Genomic DNA, 7,827 nt, shown 5'->3' with positions numbered 1-7,827 from the left:
CGCACCAGCACCCGAGTCCAAGCAGGGGCCCCCGGGGCGGTGGGAACAGGGAGACCCTCTCGTCTCTCCCGGGTGCATCCCTTGGGCTCTGCGCAGCCCCATAAATCGTCTGCCTGGAGTCAGGGGCATAGAACGCCCTGATTTATGCCCCGCCGGGACCGCCCCCTCTGCCTCCCTCCTGGCTTTGTGGGGCCAGGGCCTGGCAGGCTGCTGGCTCCAGACAGCCCCTGCAGTTGCCGTGGCGACAGGCTCAGGCTGGGCCGTTATCCTGGCTCCCTCCCTCCTGCTCTCATGGCTCTCCTACAGTGGGGCTTCCCTCCAAAGCCTGGCCTTCCCGCTGTGTCCGTCGTGTCCCCACGGCCAGGGGGACCCAGCATCCGGGTCACATCAAGTGCAGACTTAGAACATGCTTTGGGCAACGTGGCCCAGGTGCTGGGGAGCGCGTGGCCTCAGAGTGGCTGACAGTTAAAATCCTGCTCCTCCACGTCGGAGCTGCCAATCACAGACCAGCCTGATGCAAGGGTCCACAGGGTTAGAGGAAATGTCACAGGTTACGGGGAAGAGCATCAGTGAGCACAGAGGGTGGTGGGCTAAAGGTGGCCGTCTGACACGCTTCTTACTGAGAGATGGCTTCGGTTCCCACCTCTTGAGTCTGGGTTGGCTTTGGTTCTAACCCACGTTGGGTCTCCTCTGCCCAAGCCCCTCCTACCAGCCCTCCCCGAAGCACCTGGCTGCTTCCCCTCCAAGTCCCCAGCCACTGTGGAAGGAATGGGGGACTCTGAGGGCCTGTGCTGAAGGAGCCCCTTGTGGGGATGGGTGACCCAGGGGGCTCCCTCGGTGGCCTGAGCCTCTCCTGCCCCAGGTGTCCATCATCCCAGCAGAGACGGAGGCGGGCAGACCCCAAGCTGGGCCCCAGCTGCAGATTCGGGAGCAGAATCCATAACCCGTAAGCGGTGGGCGGTGTGTGGATTCCTGGGACAGAACAGAGCGCTGGCCCAGCCCTGGCCCCTAATGGGCACCTGGTGGAGGGAAGAAGCTGCCATCCCAGGAAGCAGCGTGGCCCAAGGAGGAGATTCGGAGGCTCCAGGGTCGGGCTGCTTGGGCCGCGTCCCCGGGGCCAACTCCGCGACCAGGACAAGTGCCTTCTCTTCTCCAGGCCACGGGGTCCTCATCTGTGCAGAAGGAGTAATGGTGTTGACCTCACTGCAAGGCCAGCATGAGAAGCAGATGAGACCATGCTGAGGGGCGTGGACAGGGACTGGGTACCTCGGAGACCCTCTAAGAGTCAGGGCTGGCAGGGGCAGTCCCTCCCCGGGTGCCACCCTCTGGCACACATGTGGGGTTGGCTGCTGGGGGGGACTTTGAGTGATGATACTTTTCTCTTTATGAGGTGGACAGGTCAGTGGTCATGATGACCATGGAGAAGGCGGGGAAGAGGGAGGTTGGCCAGGTGTGCATCGGTGCTTCTAGAAATAGTCCGGGGCCTGGTTCTGTGAGCTCCTGGGTGGGGTGCAGGAGCGTCTAGGTTTCTCTGGGTCAGTCCATCCCAGCCCACTGGACGCGATAAACATCCTGCCGAGCAGCTGACCCGTTGTCCTAGGGTAGCTGTGAGGACCAGGGGGTGACTTGCCAGTGGTCAGGACCAGGACCGGGACCAGAACCCAGAGCTCCTGCCTCCTCTCGGGCAGCCTCTCGCCCCAGAAGCCCGGCGAGCTGGGGGCTGAGCTCCGCCTCCCCCTCTGCCCACCTCCGACTTCCTCTCTCTGTGGGAGTCTCAGCTCTTACTCATCTCTCTCCAGATGGAGGGCCCCTGGGAAGGGACGGGAGGCGGGGCCACGCCACCTATCAGCTCATCTCCGGCCCCAGCTGGGGCCAGACAGGGCTCCCCATTAGCAGATTGGGAGACAGAGGCCTGGAACCTAGAGAGGGTCCTTGTCTGTTTATCTCAAAAGGCGGCCGGGGAGCTCGTTAGAGAAGACCCTAAGGCGTCCATCTGCAGGGTCCCAGGAACCACAGACCCTGCTCAGCTGCCTCCGCAGCCCCCCTCCACCTGCCCAGGCCCTCCTTAGTCAATTCTGGATTTTGAGTTGGAAATCTTTTCTCCACATCCCCCTGGCTGCCTGGCGACCGGGCGGACAGTCGTGGGTAGAACTGAACTCATTTCATCTCGCTTCGCCCTGTGATGCCTGTGTGACCTTGAGAAAGTCCTCTCACCTTCCCAAGCCGGAGTTTCTTCACCTATAAAATGGGCTCACCATCAGATCCACCCTGCCCCATGAAGGTGCCATAGAAGGTGTCCTAGAACAAACTGCCCTAAAATGAATGACTCAAGGACAATAACCCTTTGTTCTGCTCAGGAGTTTGCACTTGGGCCGGCTGGGCAGGGCCCGCTGCTCTCTGCTCCGGGGTGTGGTCCCTCTCCTGGAGTCTCGCCCACAGGCCTAGAAGGTCAGCCTCTCCCCATGTGGGCCCCTCACAGGGCAGCTTGGTCTCCCTCTTGCCATGGTGGCCAGGTCCCAAAAGTGGGCATCCCCAGAGAAAGAAAGCCCGTTAGGCCTGTGCAGTCTATTGGCCAAGCTGTCCGTGAGCTGCAACTCAAAGAGGAGGGACCAGGGGGATAGTATGTAGCACGGTTTGCAACGAAGTGGTCACGTATGTCAATGTGCTTGTATCTCCTTCCCTGGCCTCAGTTTATCCCCAGATACTGTGTGCCCCAGGCCTAGGACAGTGCCTGGAAGGTGGAGCCTTGGGAAAGTATGAACAGGGGTCTGTCTGGGTGAAGGAACGGACCCAGGTGTCTCAGGGATGCTCCGTCCCTGCAGCACTGGGGCTCCGGCCAGGTTGGGGGAGGGGAAAGGAATGATCCCTGGCTCCGGCATCTGAGGCCTGAGTTTAGACCCCGACTCTGGCCCCAGGGTGCTGGGTGACCTTGGGCAAGTCACAGACATCTCCGTGGGTGTCAGCAAAAGCTAATAAAACCAGACTCTGGCTTTTCAACTTGTGTCATCAAAAGCTCTGCGTCTGACTTGCTTTAATTAAGATAAGAAATGTCTGGACTTGCTGCTCGTCCTTTGATGTGGGGCCTTGTGCGTTGCTGGTTTTGATGTTCGGGGCTCGGGGAGCTGGACTGGGGTTCGCGGCGCTGGCTGGCGGGCTGCCGTCAGCCTTGTTAAAAGCACTTACGATCTAATAAAGTGAGATTGATGTGGCCTCCCCGGGTGGAAACACTTTCCATCCCTCTGTGCACGGACCGCTCAGCTGTACCCAGGGCTGACGTTTATTGAGCACCAACTAAACCCGAGACCCTGGGCTGAATTCCCTTTAACCCCCGGAACCACTCTGTGTGAGCTGCTATCGTGGTTCTACAGATGAGGAGACAGAAGCTTGAGAAGCCCAGCAACTTGCCAGAGGCCGCTGGTGAGTGGGCTGGTAAGCGGAGGCACCCGTCGAGGGGTCCTACCCTCTGGTAGTCTCTCCTGAGCTGCAGGAGGCCCTGGGTTAGATGGGAAGCCCATAGGGAACTGGAGAGCGTGAGCCTCGAGGACCCCCATTTTACAGGTGGGGAAGCTGAGACTCAGAGAGGTGGCACTGAGGGTTTCAGAGGGGAAGGGGGCCAGGAGCCAGGAGGGGAGGGCTCTGGGACCCTCCATCCCCCCTGTCTTGGCTCATTGTCCAAAGTTAAGTCAGGCCAAGACGCTCTGTCCTGGGCAGCCTGCGCGTGAGCTGAAACGACTTGACATCTCCCTGTAAAAGAGGGGGCTGGGCCTCCCTGGGGGCAGTGATGGTGGGGAATGTCCTCAGGGGGTGGAGACACCCCATACCTTTGACGTCCATGGTGACAGGGCTGGGGGGTCCCAGCCCTGGTGCTCAGCTGTGGCTGTGGAGCCCCAGGAAGAGCCAGCAGCCATCGGGGGCCCCACCTTTGTCCTGTTGCAATGCCAGGAACCCACCGCCGCAGTTCTTCCCAGAAGAAAGTACATCGCGGCCGAGTGGAAAGGAGGGTCACTTGTGAGGTCACACTCATGGCAGCCTAGAAGTTTCCATCTCCTCATGCGGAACATGGAGCAAACCCGTCTGATGACGAGAGCTCCCAGGCACAGAGCTGGGCGCCCCCAGGGCCGAGGGGCTGGTGCATTCTGAACCGAGGGCCGTAGGTGACCCTGCGTCCCTGGACCTGCTGCAGAGTCGGGGTGGGAGTTAATTCATGGGGGCCCATGGTCCCCGGGGCATGCGGATCCTAATGAGGTCACACTGACTGTAATACCCAGGTAAGACGGTTGCCAGCCCTCGTCCCCTCCAGAGCCCCATCCTGCTTTAGACTCGCAGGCCACCCCGTGGGGTGGTGCCCCCCTCATTCTGCTCCTCCGGACACACAGCCTCTGCCTCCTGCACTTTCCCAAGAACCTCCTCCCTCCACCTTGGCCACCTTGAGGTGCCAGTGCCCACAGGCCCCGAGGCCCATGGTGAGGGGTGGGCTTTGGCCAAGCCCAGTTTGGGAATTGTCGCCTGGAATGTGAAGCATCCTGCCAGACCCCGGCTCTCCCAGGGTCTCCATGACAACAGCCCAGGAGCATCTTCCCGAGCCCGCTCTCCACGAGGGCTCAAAGCCAGGCTGGGGCCGAGGACCAGGCTCCCCGCTGTCCTCAACTCCCCCGTGCCCTGACCTCAAGTGCCCAACTGCTCTCCCTCTGTGAATCCCCCCTGGAGGGGAGCCACCAGGGCCACCATCGGCCAGACCCTGAATGTGGCTCCACAGGGGTCAGGCCCTCCGTGCTGGGGGCCTCTGGGCAGCCTGCTTCCCCCTCTGGGCCTCTTGTCGCCTTGTCTGCAGGTTGGACCATTCCCAGGGCCCGTTAGCCCTGACGCGCTGTGGCCTGAGGTCTCCTCCGGGCCCGTGGCAGCCAGGGGCAGCCAGGGGCAGCCAGTCCCTCTTCCGCGCAGCAGGCCAGACCTCAGAACCTCCCCCGGCCCTTATCGCACACGGATATCTCCCCGTTTACACAGCGCTCACTTCCCCTGGGCTAAGAAAACATGTTTGCACAATCAGATCTCCCTGGAAAGCCAGCAGGTTGAAAGGGAAGGAAACGCTCTGGATTCCGTGAAGTGGGGATCTAAAGGCCAGGCTGACCTCCGGGATTGGCCCTTGATTAGCGCAAGCAGGGCCTGATCCGGAATTCCAGCCCCTAAGTCGCCCCTCAAGCCCCACCCTCTGTTCCAGCACGGGCAGGGGAGGCTTGGGAGCCTGCGGCTGTTCCCAGGCCCACCCTGTGGAGACTCCCCTTCTCCAGATCCTTCTCTAGCTCCCCCCTGGTGAGCCAAGCCAGTGTGCATCCTGGTGTCCAGGGTCTGCCTTCTCCATCCTGTGGCCCTGCTGGCTCCAGACGCTTCACAGGCCACAAGTGCACCACCTCCAACCCTGTCCCTGTCCAGCTCCTTCCCACGCTCCAAGGCCCCACTTGGCCTGCCTCCTCCAGGAAGCCTTCCTAGACTACACTGCCCACAGGTGCCCCTCTGAGGGGCCCTGGCCACACTGTGAGCAGCGTCTGCTCACTTCTGCTCCGTACCCATCCTTTTCTCTCCTGAACCTGCCATCACGGAGCCAAACCCTGTTTGTATCCACCTCCTTCTTGGTCAGAACCTGGTTCCCATTCCCTGGAGCTGGCCTGTCCTGCTCAGGGCCACCATAGGCCACCAAGGAGAGAGCCAAAAGGTTTCAGGTTCATCTTGGACCCCGTCTTGAGAATGGCTTTGCCTGCTGACCCAGAGGACGATATATGTGACCACGCAGCCGCTCTGCTTGGTGACAGGAGAGAGAGGCACAGAGATCATCACTTGTTTCCATCACCCACGGCCTGCGTGTGCGTGGCACTGGCCGACGCCCTGTGTGCATCAGCCCTCAGCCTCAGTCCTCGCCGCGGCCCTGCGCAGAAGGTGCCCGCGACCCCATTCCACAGATGGGCAAACGGGCTCCGAGGTGGGATCCGGTGCAGGCTGCCCCCCCCGCTCCAGGGCCAGCTGGGCTGCGGAGGGTCCTGTGCTGGGTGCCCCTGGGTGTCCTCTGGCCCTCCCTAGAGCCAGGCCTGGAGGAGGAGGGGGGGAGACTTGGATTCCTTCTCCCACCCTCTGTATTGTTTGGTTATCATCATCAAGTAACTCAACTCGAACTTTAAAACCAGAAAGAGCGGCACAAACTCAGGAAAGTGAAGAAGAAGTTTCCAGAACCAGGGTCAGCCTGGCCTCTTGGAGCAACCGGGCAGCAGACTCAGGCCCTCGGGATCCTGGACCAACCTGAGCTGTTCCACCATGGACTGTGGTGGCCTCGATCAGGAGTAAGCTGCCCGTGGGCCGAGGCATCGGAGCAGATGCCCGATGCCAGGGAGACGCTGAGCCCCAAGGCTCATGTCACTGGGATTCTGAGTCACGCTCGGGCCTGGGCAGAAGAGGATGACCAGCGGAACAGCCAAGAGGAGGAAGGACACAGCGGCTCCCAGAGCCCCACACAGCTCCCAAGGTCACAGGGAAACCTGGGGCTCAGAGCGCCTCCCGACCCTGCCCTGGTGGGCTGCCCACACCCGGTGCCCCTCGAGGCAGGGACCCTCGTGGTCGGGGATTGGGGCCTGGGTTCCAGTCCTGCTCCAGATGCTAAGCAAGTGCCCACCCGCTGGTGCCGGGTTGAGGACTCCCGGGCTCCCTGCAGCTCCTGTCTGTCTGCACCCACACGGGCTCCTGTCTTCTTAGCTTGTTCCCTGACCGGGGGCCCCAAGGAGTCCTCAGTGGGCTGTAGGAGGAGCCCTGGGTTGTCAGATCCCCGATACCTGGACCCCTCCTGGTGCCACGCAGATTTATAGGTGTGTGTTCTTGAACTTTCCTTCATGTCCACAGCCCAGCCCAGGGGCTGGAGCAACACAGGATGAAAGAGATCTTGCCTGCAGATGAAAGGGGAGGAACAGGCCTCCCACAGCCCGCCTGGCCCCAGGCCCAGTGCACGTTCTGGTCCAGGCAAAAGCAGAAGGCCCCTGCCCACCCTCGGGTCTGCAGCTTCCCTGTCTGGGGGCTAGTGGAACAAGAGGGGCTCTGCGAACCCAAGGTTAGACAGGAAGAGAATAAATGACCTCCAGAGGCTCCTCCAGCCATCTCTGGCCACTCTTGGCCTCACTCACTCTACCCCAGCCATTTGGACCGACTGACCCTCCCTCCCTCCCTCTCCCCGTCCTCCTTCCCGTTCCTTGACACTCTGTCAAGCTCTTCCCCCACCGCAGGGCCTTTGCACAGGCGGCTTGCTTAGTCTGGAACACCTCTCTTCACTGCTCATGACCTCCTTATTGTCCAGGTTTCTGATTACATGCCACACCCCTCAGGGCGATGACCTCCACCTAGTAACCCCATCAGTTCTGCAGGCCAGGACTCTGTTTTCTTAATGTACTTGGTACAATTTATAATCATTGTTTTAATGATTGCAAATAATTTAAATGATCATTTTTCTTATGTTGATCCAAATGGATTCTTAACTGGTCAGTGAGCGCCAGGGTGAGGTGCCCGCTCGACCACCAACTCGTGGCTCCGGGCCCGGGGTCCAGGTCCGAGGATAACAACAGCAAATGGAGTTGGGCTCCACCCCAGGCAGAGCAAAGCATGTTCCCCTTGACCTTGTCAGATCCCAGCAAGACCCAAGGGAACAGGGAGAGTGTTGTCCCATTTCACAGAGGAGAGGATGGAGGCTGAGAGGAGGAGGAGGGCACGCTCTCTGTTGGGCACGGTGGGTCTCCCGCTGCCTCAGGAAATTGGGAAAAACAGCTCAGCTATTAAGAAAGCGCAGGAGCCCCCCCC

This window comes from Marmota marmota, unplaced genomic scaffold, assembly GCF_001458135.2.
Source record: "Marmota marmota marmota unplaced genomic scaffold, marMar, whole genome shotgun sequence".
NCBI lineage: Eukaryota > Metazoa > Chordata > Mammalia > Rodentia > Sciuridae > Marmota > Marmota marmota.
The sequence above is the reverse complement of the archived record's forward strand: the minus strand, read 5'-3'. Positions refer to the sequence as shown.